Source organism: Pipra filicauda, unplaced genomic scaffold, assembly GCF_003945595.2.
Source record: "Pipra filicauda isolate LSUMZ 115617 unplaced genomic scaffold, ASM394559v2 scaffold204_size1372650_pilon, whole genome shotgun sequence".
Lineage (NCBI taxonomy): Eukaryota > Metazoa > Chordata > Aves > Passeriformes > Pipridae > Pipra > Pipra filicauda.
This window is the reverse complement of record NW_024104315.1, coordinates 666528-692569: the sequence shown is the minus strand read 5'-3', so window position 1 is coordinate 692569 and position 26042 is coordinate 666528. Positions and strand designations below refer to the sequence as shown.

The window sequence follows — 26042 nt, the reverse complement described above, 5'->3', positions numbered from 1 at the left end:
GAAAAGCCCTTTAAGATCATCGAGTCCAATGTCCCCCCAGCACTGCCAAGCCCACCATTAAACCACATCCCCACCTGCCACATCTACATGTTTTTTAAATACCCCCCCCATGCACATCTTTCCAGCTCAGGATGGTGGAACAATATGAATATTCCCATCACAGGGATAGTTGTCCAATTTATCCACAGCAAAAAAGGCTGACTGTAAAACAATAATCTGTGGAGCAAGTTTACAAGCTTGTATTCACCATTTACCAGCCTGCAAGTACATCTGAAGGAGCCAAGTCCTTTATAGTCAGCGAGCCCTGGAATTTGCTCACAACAAGGTTCTCTTTTCTCACTTTGACAATTCTCATTAACAGCTCCTTCCCTACAAGCTCCGTGTGGAGGGGCTGATGTGACCTGCATGAGAATGCACAGAGGGGAAGCTCATTGCAGGCTGCAACATTTAAATTCAGTGCAAACAGTCATGGGAAGAGAAGGGAAGGGAACAGAGAGCGAAGAGAGCTTTAAAAAGAGTCAAGGAGCAAGGCAAACATAAGTGGACTACATGAACCAATCCACACAGAGAGCATCAGGATGGACTCAGGACCATGTGTCCTTCAGTTCCTACTTCCTTCCCTTTTCCAAGCAAAAGTTCGAGCAGGAAAAAAGGAAAGTTGAAGTATTTTTTCTTAATATCCAGCATTACTATACTCACTAATGACCACCATTAATACCTGATAACACCAGCTATTCTCAAAAGATTCCAGAAGTCCCCAAAGGTCCAAATCTGACCTCAGAGGCTGAGTCAGGAAAAGCAGGTACACAGCACACAGCAGCTCACACTTTGTGCCGACCGAGAATTTGGCCACAATTTAAAGTTTCCAGTAAGCAAGTCTGAGTTTTGGTTATTTCTCAACAGAGAACAGTTATTTGGCAGAACAGAACAGTGATGAATGAAACCACAAAGCAGGAATAGTAGCTCTGAAAGACAAGTGGATGGTTCAATCAAACATGGAGCTTCCCATTGAAGATTTCTTTACTGAATAAGAGCAACTAAAGGTTACTCTGACCTGCCCCCTGCCTTTTTTATTTTTCCTTTTTTTAGTTACTAATGTATTCTATGAACAATTGAGTTTTCTTTTTAAATGCACACGAAATCTGCATTTTCCATTTCAATGACGTGAAAGGCAATACACAGATCTGACAAGTCTTGATTTGACAGAAAACACTGTTTTTTCAAGACCAACTTAACCACAAACATAGATTGTGTTTGGGAAATCCCTCCTCAAAACTGTTTCAAGCAACAACACATCTGTTCTTATTTACAGACATAAAAAGATGCAGCTCCCAATCAACAAGAAGTGGCGTTAATTTTGATTTACTCTTTGCAAGCTGTAAAAGTATTTTAGAGGCCACCTCCAACTCATAGACATACAGGTTTTTTCCCCACACACACACTTTTTTTTTCAGAAAACCTTCAACTCTATGTGGAGAGATACTTTTTCTGTCCTTGGTCAAAGTCTTTTTGTTAATATTTTCACCTCAATAACTGAAGATATTATTTTTGCCTCTGAATTCAGCCTGGTTTACATTTTAAAGTGGTTTTGTGCACAGCATTATTTTGAGAGGTTCAAACCCTGGGGGTTAATGGCTCCTTTAAATATGTTACAGTTTTATGCCACTTGAAGATGTAGAGAGAGGACTAAAGCAGATTTCACTGCCCAGAGCATTTGCAGAGGTTCATCCCTGGCCTTGAATCCAAATGCCAAGTTTCAGAAACTCCTTTGCTATGAGACACATGAAGACTTTGACTTTTTAAACCACCAAGGGAATTTATTTCCATGCTTTAGAGATAACCAGAGTATCCCTGGCTCAGAATTTGGATAAGCCATGGATGTAGTGCTTGTGAAGAGCTTTATGGTATTTTTAGTGATCACCAGTGATCAATGACTGTTCTTGTTCAAGGCACAGCTCCTCCAGTCACACCCAAGGAACACCAACAACCCACTGCTGCCCATTCCTGCCCTTAGATGGCACGAGGGAGGCAAAATTTGGAACCAGACACTCAAAGAATCATTCAGGTTGGAAAAGACCTCTAAGATTACTGAGTCCAGCTGTCAACCCAGCACCACCACCATGTTCACCACCAAACCACATCCTCAGTGCCACATCCACACATTTTTTGAACACTTCCAGGAATGGTGACTCCACCATTGCCCTGGGCAGCCTGTGCCAACGCTTTACAATCCTTTCCATGAAGGACTGTTTCCAAATATCCAATCTGAACCTCCCCTGGCACAACTTTAGACCATTTTCTCTCATCCTGTCACTTTTTACCAGGGAGAAGAGACCAACAACCCACCTGGCTACAACCTCCTGTCAGGCAGTTGTAGAGGTTACACATTTGGAGTGTCTCTTGTCTTCCCACCAGCACAATCTGGTCTGCTTCCAGTGACACAAAGAGTTCTTGGATCAGGCAGTTAAAGGTGTTTAGGAGATGCAGACATTGAGGAATCAAACAAACAGAATTAGCAATGGTTATAGAGTAGATATTACTGGCACCTACATTCCAATTTCTAGCAGGCATCTTTGGAAAAGTAAGACCCAAACCTCTGCCCCAGCAACTGGGCACGTGTTTAGCTTCAAGAAATCCACAGAGCACAGGTTTTAACCCACAAATCCCTGCCTGGCTCCAAATGAAGCAGAAACAAAGAGCTTTACAGTCCCAGGGGGAGGAGGAGAAGCTGTGAATTTTCAGTCTGGAGCCTGCAGAGAAGCTGAACAACTGTTTGGATTCATCAGCCAAACGCAGGCTCCCCAGAGACAGCCCGGCACTGGAGTGCAGCAGGTCACAGCTCCACGAGAGACTGACAGGGGGGTGACTCAAATAGACTTCAAAGGATGTAAATATTTGTGAGATTGGCAGGTATGGGGAAAATATTTGCCATAACCAGGAGGAGGAATTAAACAGCATGCCTGGAATGGTCCCCCAGCTTGCTGAGTAGTAGATAACATGCTTAATATTGGTGAGGCATCTCTGGCATTGTTTTATTCCTCTTATGGTAACTAGTCTGCAGAACATGAGGGTCTGACCATCATATTTTTGCATGCACCCCTCTATCCCAACCCAAGGTCACAGCATTCCCTGCAAACACCTCACTCTGTTCTTCCAAGTGTGAAACTCGTGGTTAGAAACACATCAAGACTTTTTGACAGCCCATAACTCTCTCTCCTCTCCGAGGAACACCCCTGCAGAAAATGGAACAGAGCTCACGTTGGCACTGGAGCTGCTGGAAAAGGCTCTTGGGCACTGTGGGGATTCATGCTTAACACATTCCTCTAATTTGTGGGAATATGCTCCAAATCTCCCCTGCATACTAATGATGTGTTATGTAGAAGAGCTGGGTTGCATTAAGTAAAACAGTTTTAGCTGATAAAGAGGAAGAGTGAGGAGCAGAAGTGTCAGTAAAGACCCTTTCAGTGCTCTATGATGACAAGAACATGAGTGAATGGTGATACCAGTTTCTGCTCCAACCCAGACTCCACAGAACTCTGCAGGGATAGCTCTGATTCCCAGGGATAGCTCTGATTCCCAGGTTTTCTCATTTGTTTGGCAGAGAGAATGATGGGCAGTGACTCCAGCAGATAAAATACAAGACAGGACTTAAACTTACCTGATTTCTGCAACCTCTTACAATCCATCTGAAATTTCTACCTGTATTTCTCGGTCTAAACTTACAAGACAAACAAGCTCAAAATATTGGAGAATTACTAGTTCCGTACTTTTTGGGGAGACTTACACCTGTGAGTACTGCTGCTGGCCTTTAATACAAGGTGAAAAGGGTGTAAACAACATTCCCTCTACTGCAAGACGGAGGTGAGATTAAACAACTGGCTCAGCCCATCTTCTGGAATAAAGAGTGTTTTAACTGAAATGGTATCATATTTTACATAGATATTTATATTTTACATATTTATCTAATATTTAGGTATTGGGCACATAGGGTTAGGTTATATATTAGGAAGAAATTCTTCCCTGTGAGGGTGGGGAGGCCCTGGCACAGGTTGCCCAGGGAAGCTGTGGCTGCCCCATCCCTGGGGGTGTCCAAGGCCAGGTTGGAGCAACCTGGGCTAGTGGAAGGTGTCCCTGCCCATGGTAGGGAGGTGGCACAGGATGGGCTTTAAGGTCCCTTCCAAGTCAAACCAGTCTGGGATTCTATGATGTTTCTATTCTAAGGAAGATGAGACAGACATTGCATCAAAGGCTGCCTCTTTTGTCCTACTAAGAAGCTGAAATGCTGTAGGCAGTGAACTCTATAAGCTTTTCTGAGATGAGAACTAGGAAAACAGCTTTTATTATTCTAATAAATACCATTTGCATTCAGACAGCACTAAATACTGTCCACAAACATACAAAAATAGAGTCACTGGCTGAGAGAGCTTGCAATGTAAAAGACAAGTTTTATTTACTTTTTAGAAACCTTTTAGTTCTTTAAAGCAGCAAAATATGATTTCATAATTATTACCTTCTGCTGTCCTGACATTTACATTACCATACAGTGCTGAAAGCCAGAAAATACCAACTGTTCTGCAGAGGATTTTGTTGTCTACAGGGTAAAAATCTATTAACTGCACTCAGACCTGTATATACAATAAAAGAAAAAAAAAGAAAAGAAAAAAGTACACTCTTGGATTGCAAGATTGGGAGAGTTTTGAGTCCTGAACTCCATGTGGAGCAGCACATTATGGATCATTGAGTGATGGTAGTTTGGGAAGGGTTTTATGAAGTCTCCTATTCAAAAGTTAGATTGCATATACTTAGGAAATGGGAAGAGGAGGGGCTGTAAAAATGTAAATAAATTTAAGGTATATTCCTGTTTTCCTGTATCTATAGGTGTCAAGATCTGAGCACTTCTGGAAATATGTGTATATATCTGTAAAATGACCCCCAAAAATTGCACTGTCCTATATTTGCATCATTTCCTGAAACATGTAGAATATGCCCATGAAACTGGAAGGTAAAGGGAGAGTTAGAGACTGGGACTTAATCCCAGCCCCTTTACATCCCAAGGAAAGTCTCAGCCCCGAGGGTCACTGAGAGCAGTGTTTCTACACAGAGATTTAATCAATCCCCCCCAAACTTCACCCCTCTCACCACATCCATTGCTCACAGCAGTGACATTTAGTAGGGACTGTGAAGCCCTTAGAGCAGCACTAAGTTTTCCAATTCTCCTTGGACTGATGAATGGCTCCTATAAAAGGTTAAACCCTCACCTACCCTGCCCCTGAGAACTGCAGCACTTCCTAACCCAAACTGTGCCCTGAGCACTGACACACGGGGGAGAACAGTGTGAGCAACAACAGATCTGCCCTGAGAGCAGAGGAACAGTCCCCAAGTGCCACCACCTTTCATTTCCTCTGCCTTCAGAGGGGTGCTCCCTGCTCACCTCATGGCCATGGGAAGTGATGAGGAAGGAAAAGGGATGGAACAGCACAGTCAGGTTTGCCCTAACCTTCCCTCGTGGCACTGGGGGGTTGCTGTGACCAGTTCATTGGTTTCTGAGCTGTTCATGGGGGCTGCAAAACCCACCCTCTCCACTGGGGTCTCCAGAAAATTATTCCATGTCACCAGAAGCCATGGAGCCCTGGCACAGGTTGCCCAGGGGCAGTGGCTGCCTCTGGATCCCTGAAAGTATCCAAGGCCACGTTGGATGGGGCTTGGAGCAACCTGGGCTGGTGGAAGGTGTCCCTGCCCATTGCAGGGGGTGGCACTGGATGGTCTGAAGGTCCCTTCTACCCAAACCATTCTGTGATTCCATGAGGACTCCTTCCATGTACTAGAAAACTGTCAATCAGCTGAGCTGGGAGAAGGACTTGGTCAGGAAATCTCTGCTCCAACAACTTGGGAAGCTCCATGGCAGCACCTCCCTTCCAAAGGGATGTGGGTGAGCTCCAGCAGCCCAGTGCAGCCTGGAGACCACCCTGAAGCAGCACCTCTGGATAAGGAGTTCATACAACACCCCTTATAAGAGGGAAGAGATGGGCTGGGAGCTTTTTCCCTTGGGAATGACAGGCCAAGGAGTCTAAAGATGGCATTGCCTTGATACTTGTCCCCTGTCACTGAGGAGGTGCAAGGTTGCACTCACACATCATCAAGACAAAATGTAGCCACTCAACATGTGGCACTTAACTTTAAATTAGAAAATAATTTAGAGCTGCAGTCCCCACATTCCATCACATTATGGGGAGTCCAGCACAGCCTAATTATAGATAAAAATTACAAATTAAGGTGTCTCCTCTCCATGACTGAGGAGGGAGCAAGACTTTCCCTCAGAGATAATTCAGAACAGAAACCCAGTTTTTGTGCTCTGTGAAGGAGCTCTGTCCCCCTTCCCATCACTGTCTGCTCTGGGAAAACTGTGAAATGATGTGTGGAGAATCCAAACTCTACATCTGTATCCATGTCATCCACATCAAGCATCATTGTGACATCAGATTTGCTTGGTTTTGTTCCTGGATTAATAATTAGTTGGACAGTCAGAACAGCAAATTTTGATGCTCCACTCTTTCCACAGCATCTCAGTCTGACAGAAATGGCTTCATTTGTAATTTAGAAGCCATATAGAACTTTTTTTGAAAGCAAGGATAATTGGAATTTTCCTAAAAAATTAAATCCCTACGTTTACAGAGAAAACACCAGTTAACAGGTAAAGATAATTTATGTAATTAAAAATATTCGTGTACTATTAATAATCCTGATTTTCATGAGTATTAGGTCATTTTTATGTAATTAGCTGAAGTAGAAGGTTTTTTGTCAATTAAACTAATTGTTTTTCACACTAGGTGTAGACTGAATATTGATCTTTTTTATTCAGCTCACTTACATAAGCAAATTAGATCTAATTGCATCCTTACCACATCGTTACTCAGTTATTGTAAATTATAGAAAATATATTCTCTTGTAAAAGAACACTTCCTTTGTGATATTGCTGTTGAAGAGATGCTGCTTCATTTGAGAACTTCAAACTATGCTTTCCATCTGGCAGCTTAGGACATATTTGCATTAAACAGTTTGTATCCTTATTAGTTAAGATAACAAACAGTTCTATAGGGATTCAAAAATGCCTAAAATACCTGTTTCTTTAAAAAAAAAAAAAAAACAGATAGAAGAGTGATCAGTCAAGCAATGACAGCTCACAGGTACAAGTAGTGACTGGACTTTTTATATTTAATACCATTAATTCCAACTTTACAAATAAATTTGTTCTTTTGGCTTAAGGAGGGTTAAAAGAAAAACAAAATAGAAAATCAAGAACTTTCACAGGTTTGGGCTTGGGATTTTTGCTACGGTTGGGGTTTTTTTGTTGGTTTTGTTTGTTTGCTTGGGTTTTTTTATGTCTTTGTGTTCATTTTAATGTCCCTCCACTGGGGCAGAGGAGAAAAAAAATTACCTGTAGTGTTTTATCTGTAACAAATTCTAGAGTCTTGATAGTTTTGCTGGATGTTTCACTTCACACCCACTATTTTTATTATAATGGGATAGGAAATAATAGTAATCTCTAAATTTTACTTAGGCCTTTCTCTTCTGTGTGATCTATTTGTGACACATTAGCTCTTGAAGGAAGGTTGGAGATAAAACCCAAACTTGTTGCTCTGGCAAAACTTGGAATGTTTTGCAAAGAAAATCATAGTGGTGTTTGTCCTGTAATTTGAGCTGGAAGAAATGCTCCTGAAGAGAAGTCCCTGTGAACAACAATGTGTCTTGATGCTGTACAAATTGCTTGCCTTAAAAAATAAGAAATGATCAGTACTTAGGCTTGATGGATTGTTTGTTCTCTTCACTTGTTAAAATTCTCTGCTGTTAAAGCTGGGCCATATGGAACAGAGCTGTTGGTGGCAGAGCCCAGATGCCAGCTGCCTACATTCCATGAGCAACTGCATCTGGATTTCTCAGCGCTCCAGATTCAGAATTAATTCAGAAAAAAATGCTAATTTATAAAAAGAAAACACCCCCTCCCCCCAAAAAAAAAAAAATAATAAAAATTCAATTGACTACAGTCTGTGAAAGGCACAGGATTCAGCACAATTCTCTGCCCGCTGAGCTGCCTTTCCTAATCACACACCCAGTACTTGCCCAGTGCAACTGGGAGGTGAAACACATTCACTTTGGCATGGCCATGGCTGTTCTGGGTGAATGCATTTATTGCTCAGTGAGGTAAAGCTCCCAGCACTTGCAAAAATCAGGGAGAGAAGCTCAGCTGGCGAGTGGTAACTTGTTAAACCACTATAGAACAGTCGTGTTCGATCTCGTACCACGAGCCCACACAACAAGGAGGGTAGAAAGAAAAAACCCTTCAGAACAAACAGTCTACCATCAGCTAAATATAACCTCCTGGGGAAAACAGACTGCACAGGAGCACAATGCATCTGGTCAAGGGATTGAAAAAGCCGCAAAGTCTTTTTTTTTTTTACGTGTTCCTGAAGAAATGGGAGCATCTGAATTTAGGGACCTGCAAGTGTGCAAGGAAAATGTTCTACATTCCCAACCAAAGCATTCCAGACAACAAGCAACAGGACAAGAGGAAACAGCCTCCAGTGGCACCAGGGGAGGTTTAAATGGGATATTAGGAACAATTTATTCACTGTAAGGGTGGTCAGGCACTGGAACAGTGATGGAATCACCATCCCTGGAAGGGATCAAAGCACGTGCAGATGTGGTGCTTTGGGACGTGGTTTGGTGCTGAGTTTGGCACTGCTGGTTAATGGCTGGGCTCGATGATCTTGGAGGGCTTTTCCAACCTAAATGACTTTATGATCTAAAAAGTCATTCAGGTATTTAAGCCCATCCTATAGAAATGTGATCCTGCTTTAGAACAGTGAGATTCACCCTCAAAACCAGCTTAGACAAGCCTGATAAAATACACTGTCAACTAATAATTACGTTGTCCTAAAACATCTCCAGCTTATCTGTACTTAAGACACCAATAGTGCAATGCTTTTTTCCTCCTGTTTAATCAGAAGTAGAAATTAAGGTACTTCAAGGCCTGGGATAACAACATAGACCCTCATAGGCAGGGAATTTTCAGCATTGGAAAAATGCCTTCTCAGGACACAAAGAGCAGAGTGTAAGGACAGCACAGAGCAGGAAACCATTTATTAATTTAAAACACACCAATTTCAGGTGCACAATCAATACATTCAGTTTTGTTCACTAAGGACTACACTGGGTTAAAAACAATTCATCTCAACGTAATATCTGTTATATTCCACACCAGAATGAGAAAGATCCCTTTGTTAGCAACACATAAAAGTGCTGCAAATCACAACCAGCCTCCTCAGCCCAAATTTTGGAAACTCCTCTAAAATACTGCACCAACAAGATACACTTCGAGCCACAAAGTATCCTGAGTATCTGTTTTGAGGGGGCAATGGATAATGGGAAAATTAGAATTAATTAGCATCTGGTAGACCATAAATAAAATTTACTTCTTGATCTACCCCTCATATGTTCAGCTTTTAACATATTCTTAATTTATACTCTGCACTGGAGTTTTCTGGCTACTTGTCTACTTTGAATATTATTTTCTAGAGCTCAAATATTTTTGTCCTACAGGTGTGTGCTTATAGGTACAGAAACCAACAGCAAGCATTTCACCTTAGCCAGCTTTGACAGCTCAAAGGTTTAATGTTCCAATAAATTAATTTCAGTTTATTCATCATTATTTTCCTCCCTAACATGGTTATTTTGCATATTTGAGAGCCCAAAATGAAAACACGTCTTAAGTCCGCAGCCTGACACTCAGAAGGGATTTCATGCAGACTGAAGTCCTGCTCCTCATTGCCTTGAGCTACAGTTTCAAACATTTTTCTACATATTCCCACATTGCTAAGTAGGGAAGTTGCCTTTGAAATATGTAGCCCTTTGCCTTTTCTTTGTGCAGAAAGAGCAAACTTTTGGAACTGTTTGCTGCTTTGTTTCAGGCACACTGGAATACTGAGCACAGAGAGGAAGGACTCACTGGGTAGAAAAAACAGTATCCAAAAAATAGATATAATATACCTTTGTGATCATCTAATAACTGATATCACTTACAGAGAATCAATGCTCAAGACTATTTCTAGAAAATCCTGTGGGATCTCTTTGTACCACTATAAATAAAAATATAAAAACATTACCATTCAATTGAAATATGGGTGTGAATTAGACTTTAAGTACTAATGATGTAAACTTGAATTTAAGTGCTCTATCTTTTAATTTCTCATAAATTTTAATGCTGGACATTCCTTTGTTGTATGAACTTCCAGAAGATAAAGGCCCAATCCATACTCCCCCACTTTTGTATTTACTGAAGTGGTACCAATGGATATTCATTGAAAATATTTATTCCTAAAGTAATTTTTTTTCCCCACTGTTGACAGAGGGAAGTACTGCAACACAACACATAGTCACATATGCAGAGAATTAACTCCCTTCCTCCTTGAACCATTTCTTTGCACATACAAAGTCTTCTCTGGCACCAAGAGGAATCCCAGTGCAGTTAATTAATGCACAGTTGCTCATGGACATTAAAAACAGCCCTTTCTGAATCAACTTGCAATTTTCTTTTTGTTCTGTGAACAAAAGCAGGAACGGGAAGGAATAGAGAGTGTCAGAAGCTGGAAAACAGCATGAGCATCCCTGTTTCTACAGCAGGTTGAAGGTTTCAGCAGGATAGTTTTCCTGAAGGGTCTTATTTTGATGAGCAGCAGGTAAGGATATAAAAGCAATTTTCACATTATGCTTTTATTAACATATACACAGTGCCCTGTTTTTCAGGACTTTTTGTTAATATCTGAGAACACTTAGAGGTTTCCAGTGGCTTAATCCACAGGTTGATATTCCCCATGAGGAACCATCATAAATGGGAGAACCAGAGTCTTTTCTGAGCACCCTGGTCTAGTGGAAGGTGTCCCTTCCCATGGAGAAGGGTTGGAACTCGTTGGTCTTTAAGGTCCCTTCCAACCCAAACCATTCCAGGATGCCATGAGGATACTATGATTAAAAAGAATTACATGTTTGTCCTGTGCTAGATAATCTTCTAAAATTTTCTTCTCCAAATTGAGGTGTTTGTTTTTACAAGCTAACGGTTTTGTGCACTCTGTCAGCACCACCCCCAATTCTCTCTATTTTTAGCCACTGTGAGTAAAACCAACTAAAAACACACACAAAGTCCAAGGAATTGGATTTGGGTTGACTTCAAGCCTTGTATAAATTTTGAAAGGCCCTGGCTAATTGAATCCTCACCTACAAACCTCTTTCATATTACAGCAGAGTGCTTGGAAAAGCAGCAACTCCTGGCTGACTTGACAGAATAAATTCACTCTGTATAATATTCCTGCCTCACTGTTCAAACCTCCGAGGATGTTGCTGGGCATAATTTCATTACAAAACCTACATCGTGCACTTCTAACAGCTCAATATATATAAAGGGAGGATGAGACATGATCAAGAACAATCTATTTGCTACTCTTGGGAAGAAGAACAAGTCGTGTTCTTTGAGGGCCTGACATTAAAGTGCTCAAACACCCGTTGCACCAAGTGTCACACGTTGAAGAGCTCTCAGCTCCACACACGACCTTTTCGAGGGAAAGGCTCTTTGCAGCTCACCCAGAGTTTCCAGCCTAATGCAAAGCCTATTAAAGGCGTGCTGCTCACCTTGAACGGTGCTTAGCATTTTTGGAAAGCCTCACCAAGTGCCTTCAGCTGCCACTGGAATCACCAGGAGCTGCAGGGACTCAGCACTTCACGGCAGAGGAGCAGCCACACGACCAAACACCTTCGGGGTGACGTTTGTCTCCCCTGCTGAGACTCCCATCTGCTCTTCTAACCTTCCTGCTCCAAGAAATCCTCCTCAAGGGAACGCCCTGACTCTGAGAATCAACAAACTCACCCTTTTTTTTAAGTAGTTTCTCAGTTTATGATCATTGCATGTTCCTGGAAGAGGAAAAGCTCTTCTGCTCTCTTTGCTTTCTGTGCTCTTTCTCTAATGTATGTGTGTTATTACACCACCTTCCCAGTGTCATTATTTTATCTTATCTATATTATGAAACCTGGCATCAAATTTAATACAAAGCTTTAGAAGCTCCTTTGGTTCATGGACAAATTCCCACTCCACCAAGTGGCATTTTTTTCAGCAGACATATCTTCCATGACTCCACTCTTTTCCCTGTGCTATTACACTTAGGCTGGAATATAGATTAAGAATTAAAAGTGAAATGAAGCCAGTAAAAAATTTACCTGCAGATAACAAGCTCAGACAAAAAGAAAGCTTCACTAGCTTTTTTTTTTTTTTTTTTGTTCCCGATGTCTTGCTCCTTTTTTCAATTTTAAAAAGTGTAATCTGCTGGAATGGTTTTTACAGTGCTTATGACTTTTGTAAGGCTTCTTTAATGAGTCTTCTGAGTGATAAAAAGTGCAATTAAAAACTATAGTTCCCTCAGTTAATTCAGATTTTCTTCTTGTGGCACTGGCATGATCAGCTTTATAATCCAGGTGATACACCTTTACTGTGCCCCATAATTAGGTTCCTAAAAGCTTCCTAAGATCTTAATTTCATGTCCATCTTTTGTAAAAGATTATTTGCAAGAGATGCCTTGTCTTTTCGAGGTAGAAATACTGACAGACTCCCTGCTGTGTTTCAGTTATTAAATTAATTAACAAAAGTGCTTATGTTTGAGCACTCAGTTGTGAGGCAAAACTCCTGGATGGCATGGATCTGTGTCAGGTTTTAGGGATATTAGGAAAAGGTTTTTCCCCCAGAGGGTGGCTGGCACTGCCCAGGCTCCCGAGGGCAGTGGGCACAGCCCCAAGGCTTCCAGAGCCCCAGGAGGGTTTGGACAACGCTCTGAGGGACAGGGTGGGATTGTTGGGGTGTCTGTGCAGGGCCAACAGTTGACCTGATGATCCTTGTGGGTCCCTTCCAAGTCAGGATATTCCATGATTCACACAGCCCTTATCCTGGGCTGGAGGTACCTGCTCAGCTTCACACCTCACATGGGGCTGCAGTCAGACACATTTTCCCAGCTGGACTGTGCACAGTTATTGGAACATTAAGTCTCCAATGATGACAAAGCTATTTCAGGACATTATTTCAAGGGGAAAAAAATCCCTAGAGTACAGCAGCACAGATCTACACTAGAAACTACAAGGGAAGGTGTTCAGACTAAGACCAGCTGCTGCCCTGACAATGAGAGTGTCCCTCCCTTACATAAAACAAAGGAGGGAAAACTGCTCAGCTTTATGTTAGAGAGCAACCACAGAGTCAGAGTGAGTGCTCAAGGCCAGCTTGGATGGGTTGTTGAGCAACCATCCAGTGGAAGGTGTCCCTGGCCATGGCAGGGGGTGGATGAGATGATCTTTAAGGTCTCTTCCAATCCAAACCATTCAGTGATTCAGACCAAGGCAACTCAAAGGCAGCTCTGGAATGATGGCTAGTCACTGCAGCTAAGCCCTGACAAGGAGCAGGGCTGTGGTCAAGTTTAGATGCAGAGTTCTCCTCAGCCTCACATCAGATCCCAGAAGGTAAAATTCACACTTTCCATAGCTTTGCTCAAGCCTGAGCAAATCCTTTACCTCCTTAAGCAGGAGTTGAGATGGAAATGAAGCCCTGTGGGTGGGCCTAGGAGAGCTCCAGGACCATTGCTTGGCTGAGTTCCTCAGAATAACAAACACATCGTTATTTCAGCGTTGCCGGGACTTTCATCTCCCCTCGGTGCCGTCACAGAACCTTCACCGTCTTTCTCATTAGAGCCCTTTCTTCTGCCTCCACTCCTGACTTTCCTTACACTGTTTGCACTTCTTTATTCCTGTTCTCTTTCCATGTATCAAAACTGTGCTGCTGAAGAGCAAACGTGTGAGAGTGAAGGTTTTTCTGGGTATCGAAAGCACTTTTTGATGCTCAAAGTGCAGCACAAAGGATTCAAAGGGCTGAGTGATACAGTGGAGATTAGAGGGAGCAGGGAATGCTAAAGACACACAAAGAGTGCAGGAAAGCTAAAATCACTTCAAACATTAATATCCTTCTTTGTGCCATCTTTCTACAAAAAAAAAAAAAGTGTTCTGTATCTTAAGCTTGAATCTTTTATTCTTTTTATTTCATTTCAAGCAGTTCTCTGATAAGACAGACAGCCAAACTTTTTAAAAATTAATGTTATATAGATATGGGTTAAAATATATATTTCAGGGATATAATACCCTGTGAGGACTTCTGTTAAACCAATAGTTAGTGCCTGAAAAACACAATCATGAAAGTTTTACTACTCAGGACCATTAGAGAAGAAAAAGGGAGCAGATAAAATCTTGCAAGTGTGAGGAGACTAAAAAAGAAAAATGGTTTGTCTCTTCCCTTATTTCTTTCTCAAATAAGAGAGAAGAGAGTTTTTACAGGCTACAGCCACCAGTGGATGCTGTGACACAGAGAGGGATGTCAATGAGGTGTCTCCTTAAGGAAAGAAAGGATGAAGGAAATGTTTAGGGGTTGTGGGGTTTGTTATTTTGGTTTCAGGGTTTTTTTGTTTCTAATTTCCACAACAAGGTGGAAGATCTTTGTCACTTCCTGACAAGCTGCATTTAGGCCTGTTGGATCTATCCATTACATTTACTGGAACCAGGAGGAACCTGATGAAAGGTCTTTAACCTCAAAACAAAATGAACAAACAAAAAACTCCAACCCGAGTAAAGGGATAGGAAAGAAAACTTAACTGAATACAGAGATTTGCAAAGACATAACCGGGAAATTAAGAACTTCAAGCTGAGACAGTTCAACTCTCATGTCACTAAAGTTTAAACCAATTTCTCTTAGTAGCAAAAAGAACATGGAAAGGAATGCTGGAGCTGGCAAGTCTTTCCCAGAGGAAAGGGACACCCTCCAGAGTGGATCCAGTTCAGTATACAACATCAGTGTTTTCCTTGGAAACTTGTAAGGATATTGCCTTCACATAGGGTGAAGGATGAATACCAATAACTTTCAGGAGTGACATTTAAATATGGAAAGAAAGTATTTTATTGTTTACCTCAAATTTCTCTTCTCTGCTTCTGAAAGCACAGTGAGGCCATTCCCATTATTCCTGCACAGCAAGGTAAATGTAACATTTGAGGGAGAACACAGGCTTGAAGTGAAGAACATGGGCTAGAAGTGTGCCAGAGGGGTTTTAGGCTGGATCTCAGGAAAAGGTTCTTCCCCCAGAGGCTGTTTGGGCACTGCCCAGGCTCCCCAGGGCAGTGGGCACAGCCCCAAGGCTGCCAGAGCTCCAGGAGGGTTTGGACAACGCTCTGAGGGACAGGGTGGGATTTGGGGTGTCTGTGCAGGGCCAGGAGTTGGAGTGATGATCCCTGTGAGTCTCTCGTAGCTCAGGATATTCCATGATAATAAACTACAGATGAAACAATCTCATGATTTCTCTCGTGGCAGATGGTACTAAACTCACTCTGCCCAGAATCACTAAATCAACACATGGAACTTCTCCAAGTTGAGTGGTCGATACACTGGGTCAGAGCAAATGACAGCTTTGCAAGAGAAAAGATCAGAGGTGAATGCAAGGTGGACATTGCAACAGAACCCCTGATGTATTTTCAAACCAACTGGACAGGAGCTATAAAATAAGCAGGAGAGCACCATAAATTTCTTTGGGCTGGCTTATACTGAATAATGCTACTCAAATGGAAAAAAAAAGGAAAAAAAAAAAGACATGTTTTACAGATGAACACTGATCTATAGCGCCAGGGAGTTTAAAAAATATAATTAGACAGACACAAAACCTGCTCAGATCACTGCTAGGAAGGTGCAGCCAACATATTCCAGCAACCTCCCTTTCAGGAAACCCTTTCATTAATCCTACCCCATTCCTGGAATTCACACAACCAGCCCTTGGAATTCTCACAACCTGCCACTGCTGGGAGTGGTCCCAGATTCCCTTTGCTGGGCACAAAGGGAGACATTTGTTCTCACCAGGTGAGCAGGAAGGTGGCAGTTCCCCTGGCAACAATAACTTAGGAACTCTTCCCTCCTCAATCATGCAAATTCCCAGCAATTTGGGACAACTGTAGTAGAAGGGATTCAGTCTGAGCTTGATCACCACAAGAATAGAGTTTATACAGCCACAAGTATCAAGAGTTTGTTACTTTTAACCCAGCAGGTGTTAACTAAGAGCCCAGTCCTAAATCTGAGCTCCTTTTGCTTTCAAAGAATCATTAAAGTTGGAAAAGACATCCAAGATCACCAAGTCCAGCCTTCTACTGAACACCACCACACCCACTAAACCATATTTTTAAGTTTTCCTTTTCAATAGCCATTAAATAGCTTTTAAATAACAAAGAACCCCACTCTGGTCAATGCTTTACCTGAATTTATAGGACAGTAAAGGTCTGAGCTACTTCAAATTCCTAATCAAGTCAGCACTTGTCTAATTTTCCCTTATTTCCCTTCTAAATCTAAATAATCTGCTTTGGCAATGGAATTTTGGATTGTTTAAATGAGGTAAAACCCTACTAGGCTGCTTGTGTGTTTTATGAAAAAGTAAAACCCAGAGGTATCAAATGTCAGTCCTGTACCCAAAAATTCAAAGTTTCAAGACAGATACGAGAGCCCGGAAATTGTCGCTTGTAATTAGAACCAGCAGAGACTCTTTCATCCCATTAAAGATCACCTCCATCCTATTTTCCCAATATCATGTGATTATGTACTTCATTAAGGCAATTACAGCCTATTTATGAGCAGTCCCCTGTCTCTGAGCACGGCTGCCAACTGGGGCTGGGGACAACCCTTATTTCTAACTCTTCCAGAGCTTTTTTCTTCTCTTTCTGTCTTTCAAAATATTTTAATTAAATCCCTGAGCATGAGTGGATATGATTTAGAAGGCAATTGAGGTCTTTAGGCCTACACGGATGTCACTTAAAATCATCTTTGAAGGATGATTTCAGAAACAACCAAAGCGCCATTAACGAGAGTAAATTGGAGGTGCAGGAGTAACAACCACTATTATTTTGACAGCATTCCAGTCAAACAGCAGCTCCAAGGAATGCCTGCCCATTAATGCTGCTCAGCATTCAGCACAAGAACTCATTAGAATATCAGTCAGGCTTTCTGAGCTTTCTTTCAATGAAAAAAAAAAAAAAGCCTTGATACAATGAAGAATTTGTGAGATGCAGATAAAAACATGAATTTTCATAAAGCACTAAACATGTAGGAAATGAATCTGATTCACAAGGTTAAATATGTCTGCTGAGATCTTTTCACATGTGGCTCTGCTCTATTGAATTATTTGCAAGAGGTATTTGATGGTTCTTTCAAAACTGAATGGTGCAGCAAGCAGAAGCTTGAAGTTAAGATGAAATCAAATATAAAACAAGATAAAATTCAGCTGCTGTCAGGTCTCCTCGCAAATTGAAATTTGATTTAGTGGCATAAAAAGGATGGAGTTTTTCAGAGTTTTGAGCGAATCTAGGCCCAGTTTGGAGCAAACAGGGAGCAGCTTAGTCTGGGAGGCAGCAAAGCTCAGCTTTTCCTACAAACCCCAGGCTGGGGCAGGTTGTGACAGCTCAGAGCTGGTTTATCCTCCGTGACCCATCATGACAGACACCACCCATGAGTGCTCTGCTGCAGGCTCAGCTCTGTTGCCAACCCTTGTGCTCACCAGAGGCTCCTCAACCAGCTCACCATTTCAGAGCAACAGGGACCTGTCTTGTTGCATCATCATTTCCTTCCAAGATCAGAGCAGCCCCTGAGCTCTCCCAGGCACGAGGGGAAAAACCCTTCTAATAATTTCTGCTTCACAACCGCAGCCACCACGGGGAAGGAAACAATCTGATCTCACAAAGCAAGGGTGCAAGTTCTCCTGGCAAAACCAACAGCCCTAAAGCTGCCTTTCCTACACCGAGCAGAGCAGGCAGAGTTAAAGGCAGCTCGGAATGCAAATAAATCCTCAAGATTTGCAGTGCTTTAGGTCCATAGAAACGTACACCTGAGAGAACAACGCACACAATTATTTTAAGGTTGTTACAATTCAAAGTGAACACTCTTTAGCAAGCACCCCATTTTTTTCAGTAGATGCTTCCCATAGTGTTTTATGCTGGTGGCAGCTGGGTCAGGTAATATTATCTCTGATTTTCAGACTCAGTTAAACAACATACTCCACTTTGCTTACACATGCAAAGGGTACAAGGCAGAGCAGAACTCACATAACAGGGTCATATTCTGGTTGGAAACATTCTACCCACGAAACTTGGAGCATACAATGAAAGTTTTAGAGATGTTACATAAGGAGTTCCAGAGAAGGCAGGAATTCAGAGGTAAAGGTAACCTAAGCCTTTATTGCTTATACAATTTTAATTCCTGCCTGCTTTGCTTTTCCAGTTATTGTCATTGGGGTCATTAATCCCAAGAGAAAATAACCAGGATGCTGCTTCCTGTGGCTACGTTTTCTCTCATTACCTTAAAAAGGAGAATGTCATAGTTTTTAACCTCAGGGGAATCAGAATTGTTACCCAATCACTTGGAGAACAGCATATGAAAAGCACACAGGAATACAAAACACAGCCTCCAATTCACCAGCAACCACGTCTGCCAGTCCAGAACTGAAAGTCTTCTTAAAATAGCCCCCCCAAAAACCAAACAAAACCCCAGCCAAGCTACTCACCCATCAGCACTTCTGCTCTCAGCAGGAGAGCCCCAGCCACTGCCCTTCCAGGAACACTCCAGGCTGCAAATGCAAACAATCAAGTATTTAAGAAACCAAACCCCACCATCCACCCTCTTTCCCAACTTTTAATAGGGCTGAACTTCCTTTTTGCCCTTAATTGAGAGGTGCACCGGGGCTGTGGGATGAAGTAGAGTTTATCCTCCCTTTTCCCCCAGAGATTTCCACCTGCAGATGGTTAGAAACCCCACCTTTGTACAATTACAGCAATGGGTACTTTCCTATCTCCATCATTATCTTCTGAAGCCAAAGGAAAAGCAAAGGTTCGGGAACCCTTCCTCTCTCAGGTTTCCACATCACTTCAGGAAGTTTTGTCTGCAAGAGAACAAGCTGGGGAAGGTTTTGGGGGGTTCTTTCCTTCTGGAAATAAAATAAAACTGTCTCCTTTGTCATTAGTTAATGAAGGCTGTGGCCACTGCTGAGGCACCTTGGGGTGCAGGTGGAAGTGGGGAAGAGAGACGAGAATCCAGAGGGTTGAGCTGCAGGGGTTTGGTGGAACTGAGCAGAACTGGCTCCATGTGCAGCATTCCTTGAGCAGAGCTGGGTTATGGAGTGGCTGCTCACAGCACAAAGGGGGGTTATTCAGGCTCCTAAAAGGAGACAAAAAAACCCCAAACAAACAAACCTGAAATAATTCTTTTCCCTAAATGTTTGCAAAATGTATCAAGAAACAGTAAGAACTTTCTCTGCTAGAAGCACTTAGCCCTCAAGTAGTAAATTTGCTAAATACTTTAAAACGAAGAGTGGCACCAAGATTGCCTGCAAATCAGCTGGCATTTCGGAATAGCTGTTTTTTCCAAGAGCTCAGACCATTAATCTGCTGGGTAGTTAGCAGCTTATCTCACTCTTATCTCCAAAAGGCTCCACAGACCCCCCTGTAACACATAACTTTAATGGCTGGAGGTTTCAAGGGTGAAAGTCAGGCACAGATAACAAGTGTCAAGTGCCCCATCACACCACGATTCAAGGGGAAAGCAGCTTCCCCTGGCAAATGAGAGATCCAACAAGGGCAAAAGTAGGGAAAGGGGTGGATGATTCCCAGGTGGTGAGGCCCTGGTTCAGGTTGCCCCATCCCTGGAAGTGTTCAAGGCCAGGTCTTCATTTTCTCCGTATTAATGGGAGCACCGCAAAAGATTTTTCACTTTCATAAAAAAAAATAGAAATCTTCCTTTGCTACCCTTAAGTATTGTTTTTTTAATAACACGGTTTTGAAAGTTCAATGTTGGGAGAGTTTTCAAGCTCAAAATAGCAGAGAAGCATTTTTCCCATAGTTTCTCAAACTAAATGTCTCTTTGTTTCAAGGTAAGCAAGATTTATGGAACTGGTCATGGTTGCTTTGTGGTAGCTTCGAAGTGCACCCCCATTTCCAACTTTTGCACATGGTCCTAAAATACAGGGGAAATATATAAAAAAGGAATAGAGAGACTTTTATCAGCAAGGCCTGTGTTTTAGTTGTTTGGGTTTTTCTCTCTCTCTGTCTGGATGCCCCGAGGTTTCTGAAAACCTGATGTTTTTCTTACCTGAGATGTGGAATACTCAAGGTCAAATCTCTTCCACCACTAACAGAGCCTGTGTTTGAACCTGGCCCTTCTGTAACCTTTTGTTCCTGAATATTTTGGGAAGACTCTCTGTCTTTGACCATATATTCTGCTTCAGGAGGATAAATGGCCAGAAAAACATCTGCAGGAAAGGGGTCTTCTTCCTTCAGAAAGGGCGTCCACACAAGAGAATCTGTGTCTTTCTCTTTATTTCTCTCTGCCTCTAACAAGGTGAATGAGGGATAACAAAACTTGAAGTATCTGGAGATCAGCCTTTGAGGTTCTCATTTTATTCTCACAATATTCCTTGACTTGAACAAAGAAGAAAAAAGGTGAATAAAAGACTACAAAAACTTCAGGTCTTCATTTTCTGTGTGTTAATGGGAGCGCCACAAAAGATTTTTCGCTTGCATATAAAAAATACAAATTAGTGTTCAAATCTTTCATTTCCTTTGTTGGGACAGATGAAATGACAATCTGTCTGTTACATATGCAAATAGGTGTCACAAATTGTTTGAATTCTTGATCATCTCGAGACTAAATGCTGCTGACATTGAACTTTCAAAACTGTGTTATTAAAAAACCCACACTTAAGGGTAGCAAAAGAAGATTTCTGTTTTTTTCCCCTTCACATACAAGCTGTGCCTTTGTTCCCACCAGACAAGCTAATAGTGTATGGGGGGAGAAAAAAGGGGGAAAAAAAATAAAATCTCTTGATTTTTTACTCAGACAAACGATGTCAAGGCAGAAAGAATAGGGATGGATTAGGAATTTGTATATTAAATTCACAGGTCTAAAGGCAAACATGCCTTTAACTTCACACTGAGCTGAACGTGCTTTTGCTGCTTTGGCATTTATCACACGTTTCACAGTGAAGGAACTACTGAATCCCAATTAGGGATGGGAAGATATCCCAGGGTTCACAGACATTTTGAAGATTTTTTTGCAAACTCAATGCTTATTCAAAGTTTATTGAGAATTTTAGATGGGATTTCACCTCTAAAATGGGTCACAGAATGTCTGAAGGTCTGAAGGCCTCTTGGTACCAGGATACCAAAGGTTAGAGGCAAAGCTTATATTTCCCCTAACGTTTCTGTTGTCCCCTAATCATAAACCTGTCATTCAACACAGAGATATTAGAAAGTGGAAAAACTGAAGTTAAAGGTCAGATTTAGCAGATGAAAGGTCTGCTGAAAAGGTACATTTGTAGAGCTGGATTCCTTCTTGTGTGCCAGGAGGTAGATTAGGAGGAAACCCCTTGAAATCAAGGCAGCAAGAGCAGCTTCCTGCTCACGTTGGTAGGACTTGGTTCCACTTTGTGCACGGACAGAGGACCAGGGTTTGAAACAACAGAGAAATTCATTGTTCAACAAAACACAAACACTAATTCCTGCCTCAAAGCTTTGAATCTCTGTAAGAGCTCCTTTATGGGGGTTTAGTGATCCGGTTACACGCTCACAGTGTGAATCATGAACCAAGTGCTCCAGCAGTGACAGAGCTGGAGCAAGACATTTAACACCTTCCCTCGGTGTAGACTTGTGACATTCCTGGAATGTGATACTGTGTCATCTTCAGGCTCCATCCCCTGCTGCATATGCTTCTTCTCAAGGGGAGTGAAGGAAGAGCACTCAGAGCAAGCCAGTGAGATCTCTGGTTCATGTGAACTTGCTTTCAAGGGCTTTCTGCCAAAAACGGATTTGCAGTAGGGTGACACAAACAAACTGAAGTGGAAACTGAAACTCTGAGGGTTTTCTCTGAAGGACAAGAGGAAACAACCTCAAGCTGTGCCAGGGGAGGGTCAGGTTGGACATCAGGAGGAATTTCTCCCTGGAAAGGGTGGTCAGGCACTGGAAGGGGCTGCTCAGGGAGGTTTGGAGCCCCCAGCCCTGGAGGTGTCCAAGCTGGGACTGGACATGGCACTGAGTGCTCCGGGCAGGGGGACAAGGTGGGCATCAGGCACAGGGGGGAGCTGATGATCCTGGAGGGCTTTTCCAACCTGAATGATTCCATGATTCTATGAAATTACAATAGTCTGTTGCTGAAACAAAGCAATAGGAGATAGTGGGCTGAAGACTGATGGCTTTGGATTCATTTTACCTTCATCCAATCACAAGTTTGGAGCTTAAATTATTCACGTGCTCCCTCCATAACATGAAAAATCTCCTGTTATGGCTGAAGGAATTAATAAACCCTCCAGACTGATTTGTTCTACCCCAAGAAGATGTTCTACCCCAAGAACTGTGCTGTTAAAATGCTTCATCCTCTTTTGAATAGGGCAGGGTTTGGACTGTAACTCCCCATCCAGAGAATTCAGCCTATTACATCCTTCTACAAACATTCTCTCAGTCCTTTTTTCACCTTCAGTGGCATAAATCTCAATTAAACCCATTTAAATCCTTGACATAAAACCAATTTCTAAAATTGAGTACATTTTTATAGTTAATAGATTTTTTTTTTTAAAGGAAAATACCTTAAATGGCATCAAATCCAACACAAGGAAGCTGAAAAATTTATATCTTGAATATTTGACTATTTTACCTGGGAAAAGAATCCCCATACAACTCTAAGATAAATTTAAGAAGGATTTTTTAAAAAATGCAAATATTGATTAAAGCTGAAAATCAGAATTTCTATTCATCAGAGAATTATGAAATACTTTCTTTTTTTTTATATCCTAGTACAACCTGCTGAAGCATCAACACATTTCCACATATGCCACATTTATTATTAAGAATTTAATTAACAGTTTTAATTAAAAATATCAGTGTTTGGTGACCTAAATGTGAAATAGCTGGAATGATGAAAAATTATACCAATAAATAATATTAAAACCCAATAAATGATACCAAGAAATAATGTTAAAACTCAATAAAGCTTTTTCCAAACCTGCACTGAGGAATGTCAGATGATCTCTGTAATCAGGACACTTTTCCAGTGCTTTATAGTGATTATGTTGTTACTTGCTCCTATTATTCCATTTTCCATGGAATCATAGAGTGGTTTGAGTTGGAAGGGACCTTAAAGACCATCTCATTCCACCCATGGGCAGGGACACCTTCCACTAGACCAACATGGCCTTGAGCACTTCCAGGGCTGGGGCATAAGACTGCCAAAATTCCAAGAAAATTGGACAAAAAAAACCCCTTTTAAATTACAAATTCAGCACAGAGAAATAACAAATAGATTTTTAAAGGCACGTAGACCTAGAAATATTCTTCCCAGCAATATTCCAGTGCCTGACCACCCTTTCCATGAAGAAATTCCTCCTGATGTCCAACCTGACCCTCTACTGGCACAGCTTGAGGCCATTTCCTCCTGTCCTGTTACTCACAAAAAATATTTCTTGTTGTTTGGAATTTAAAACTAAATTAAAAACTAATGTGTCAATAAAGTCTTCAATATCTGTTTAATATTTCAGAGGAGTGTTGTTAAAGTACTATTGTGGTAACGAAAGAATGTGGGTCCTAGAGGAAGATTTGTTTCTTATTAGCTGGACTAGAAATTAAAAAAATAAGTAATAATTTGATGTTCTTTTCGCTGCTGTTCAATTTGAATGGAATTTATCAAAGCCAGGTGTAATAAAAGAATATACCTTGGCTTCTGCTTATGTTTATACACAAATAAGACATAAAATTGTGCAGTGTATGACTGAGCACAACTGGGGTAACAAAAACCCTTCTAAAGGCAATCTGTAACTTTGGAAGTTCATGAAGTCTGAAAATTATGTTTCCCATAAATCTCCAGAATCTCTCAGAAGCCAGCAGCACACAACATATGTTATGGGAAGTCATTTGGAAAATGTATCTTCATTGATTAGTAGTTTTAAAGAAGATGGGAATTTGTTATACAGGTATCTCTGAACCTTCAGTATATAAATCTTCTCAGTACTGAAAATTTATAACAAGACATACAGGAAAAACCTAAAGGTGATTAAAGACTGACTAGAAACAATGTAAGGAGCCTTTCTTGAAAATAATTTTGTTTTACTACAAATCATTTGTAGCAGAAGAGAGAAGGTGGATTATGAGAAATCCTGCCATAAAAAGTGACTCTGCTCTGTACACAGAGAATACAGATCAGGCAATGCAATTAACTCTCCTGTGAATGCCTTAACTCCTTTGATTTAGATGATGGGAGAATCCTCTTTGGATTCCTGATGGATCAATAATCATGGACATGCCCAGACACCTGTAGGACTTAGGGATGTTATGCCTCAAACAGCACTGAGCCCTGGGTACTAAGAATGGCTAAAAAGGGTCAACACACAGGACTGTGCTCCATGTTTATGAATATCTAAAGTAGCACCAAAGCAGCTTGTGGTCCTGGAGCTTCCATATGGAGTTATTTATGTTTCCTGAGTAACTGCAGTGATTTTTTGAAAGCTTTGCTGGTAGAGAAGAGGGAAAGTTGTACTTGACCAATTTCATATCAAGGTTTTTAAACCAGAGTGGACAACTGAAAGCACCAGTTAGAAACCCAGTGTGTCCATTACCCCTTCAGGAGCCAAATGTGCCACCGCCAGGAAGCTATTTACTGTCACAGAATCCCAGAATGTGCTGAGCTGGAAGGGACCCACAAGGATCATCCAGTCCAACCCTCAGCCCTGCACAGGCCCAGCCCCAAGGGTCCCACCCTGTGCCCCAGAGCATCATCCAAACCCTCCTGGAGCTCTGGCAGCCTTGGGGCTGTGCCCACTGTCCTGGGGAGCCTGGTCAGTGCCAACCACCCTCTGGGGGAAGAACCTTTCCCTGAGATCCAACCCAAACCTGCCCTGGCACAGCTCCAGCCCTTCCCTGGGTGCTGTGCCTGATCCCCCTAGAGCAGAGCTCAGTCCCTGCCCCTCTTCTTCCCCCCATGAGGAAGCTGTGGACAGTGATCAGGTCATTCAAGATGTACAAAATGTTGCAATCTACAAAAGCTCAGCACAGAAATTTCAGCTCCATTTTTGCATCACTCATGGTTAGAAACTTTCTGGATGGTTTACACAGGTGGCCCAGCAATTCTCTTCAGAGAATTACACAATCATTAAGGCTGGAAAAGACCTCCAAGATCATCAAGTCCAACATTTGACCAAACACCCCATGCCCACCAAATCATATCATGAAGTGCCACGTCCACTTGTTTTCTGAACACCTCTAGGGATGGTGACCCCACCACTTCCCTGGGCAGCCTGTGCCAATGCTTAACCACCCTTTCAATGAAGATTTTGCTCCTAAAATCCAGCCTGAATCTCCTGTGGTGCAATTTGAGGCAGTTTCCCCTTGTCCTGTCACTGGTTACCTGGGAGAAGAAAGTGATCCCCACCTGGCTACAACCTCCTTTCAGGAATAAAGTCTGCTCTGAGCCTCCTTTTCTCCAGAGATCTTGTGTGAAAGTCTTTTGTTCAAATGTCCTTGGGCTGATGAGGATTTAATTCATTCCATTTACATCATTACATGGTTTTCAGAGTGGAACTGAGCCTAACCAGCTCAGAATGAAGAGCTGAGATTTGCCTGTACCCACCTGTGTATACATAAATATATCCGAATTTTTGCATCATCAGTCATTTCATAGATGTTATTAAGTTTAGTATCCCTTTATAGCAAGAAAAATGACACAAACAAGTGGATTGTATTGTCTCTACATGATCAGAAAGCTTTCAGCAGCCAGCACCCACATTTGCAAAAGTCATATCATCTGTGGTATTTATTTTATCTGTTTGCATTCAATTAATGGGAGCTTAAGATTTGCTTGCTATTTGGATAGAACTGAGTAAATCCTGGTCCTGAAAGTCCATTTCAGGCAAGAC

At 41.8% G+C, this 26042-nt stretch overlaps 1 long non-coding RNA gene across 1 annotated transcript in view; it reads right to left on the bottom strand.

The window, feature by feature from the left end:
• The window catches only part of LOC114000002, an 88175-nt gene extending 69448 nt beyond the window's left edge, over positions 1–18727 (bottom strand). The window contains exon 1 of the long non-coding RNA XR_005563381.1: positions 18657–18727. This is a non-coding gene — a long non-coding RNA (uncharacterized LOC114000002). The remainder of the gene's footprint in view (positions 1–18656) is intronic.
• Positions 18728–26042: the final 7315 nt, after the last annotated feature.